Below are 1,782 nucleotides of genomic sequence, written 5' to 3' on the forward strand. Positions count from 1 at the left end.
GGGAGGCTGAGGCAAGAGAAATCCTTAAGCCCACAAGTTGGAGGTTGCTGTGACGTCATCTTAAGCCCACAAGTTGGAGGTTGCTGTGAGGCCATAGCACTCTACCCAGGGTGACATCATAAGGCGATGTATGTCTAAAAAAAAAAAAAAAAAAAAAAAAAACGAAAAAGGGAAAATTATCCACATAAAAAATGTTGAATTAGATCTCTATCTTACCATACATAAAAACTAAAATTTTACATGTCTAAAAGACCTATGTATGTGGCTCAGTGCCTGTCTCTCAGTGGTTAGGGTGCCAGGGCACCTACACTGAGGCTGTCGGGTTCCAACCCAAACCAGGCCTGTTAAACAAGAATGACAACTGCAATAGAAAAATAGCCGGGTCATGGAAGAAGCACAAGTGCCCATTGATCCACAAATGGATCAATAAATGGTGGTATATATACACCATGGAATGCTATGCAGTCATAAAGAAAGATGGAGGCTTTACCTCCTTCATGTTTACATGGATGGAGCTGGAAAATGTTCTTCTTAGCAAACTATCTCAAAAATGGAAGAAAAAGTATCCAATGTACACAGCCCTGTTATGAAACAAATTTATAGCTTTCATATGAAGGCTATAACCTAATTATAGCCTAAGAATATGGGGACGGGGCAATGAGAGGGGAGGGGAGGGGGGTAGAGGGGTGGAGGGAGTGTGATTGGAGGGATCACCTCTATGGTTTATCTTACAAAGATACAAGTGAATCTTTCTAAAAGTAGAATATAAATGTCTTAAGACGATAACTAAGAAAATGACATAAAGGCTATGTTAAGTAGTTTGATGAAAATACTTCAAATTGTATATGAAAACATCACACTGTACCCCATGATTGCATTAATGTACACAGCTATTATTTAATAAAAAAGAAAAAAAAGAAAAATACCAGGCATTGTGGCAGGCACTGGTACTCCTAGCTACTTGGGAGGCTGAGGCAAGAGATTTGCTTAAGACCAAGAGTTGGAGGTTGCTGTGAGCTGTGACACTACAGCACTCTACCAAGGGCAGTGTAATGAAACTCTCTCTTAAAATTAAAAAGAAGTAATAAAATAAAAGACCTAAATGTGACAAGCAAATCTTTAAAGTTTAAAATATTACAGATACAAACACACACACACACAAATATATTGGGCTACACATGTAATATATATTATAAAATTATATTATAAAACTTTCTTTGTCCACAGGCTAAAGAAGGGTTCCTTAAATAAAACCCGAAATTGGTATAGAGATTCCCCAATGAATTAAAAGTAGACCTACCATTTCATCCTGCAATCCCTCTACTAGGTATTTACCCAAAGGAGAAAAAGACATTTTATAAAAAAGGCACTGGTGGCCAGGTGCAGTGGCTCAACTGCTCACGCCTATCATTCTTGTACTCTGGGAAGCTGAGGCAGGTGGATTACTTGAACTCACAGGTAAGAGACCAGCCTGAATCAGAGCAAGACCCCATCTCTAAAAATTGTTGGGCATTGTGGCAGGTGCCTGTAGTTCCAGCTACTTGGGAGGCTGAGGCAAGAGAATTGCTTAAGCCCAACAGTTTGAGGTAGCTGTGAGCTATGATGCCATGGCATACTACCGAGGGCGACAAAGTGAGACTCTGTCTCAAAAATAATAATAATGGTAATATAATTAAAAATAAATAAATAAAACCTAAATACATAAATTACAAAAGAAAAGGATTGATAATATGGAATCTATTCAAACTGAAAATGAAAAAGTTCTGTTTACACAAGTCCCCA

The sequence above is a fragment of the Otolemur garnettii genome, unplaced genomic scaffold, assembly GCF_000181295.1.
Source record: "Otolemur garnettii isolate 467f Iridium unplaced genomic scaffold, OtoGar3 scaffold00072, whole genome shotgun sequence".
Classification (NCBI taxonomy): domain Eukaryota; kingdom Metazoa; phylum Chordata; class Mammalia; order Primates; family Galagidae; genus Otolemur; species Otolemur garnettii.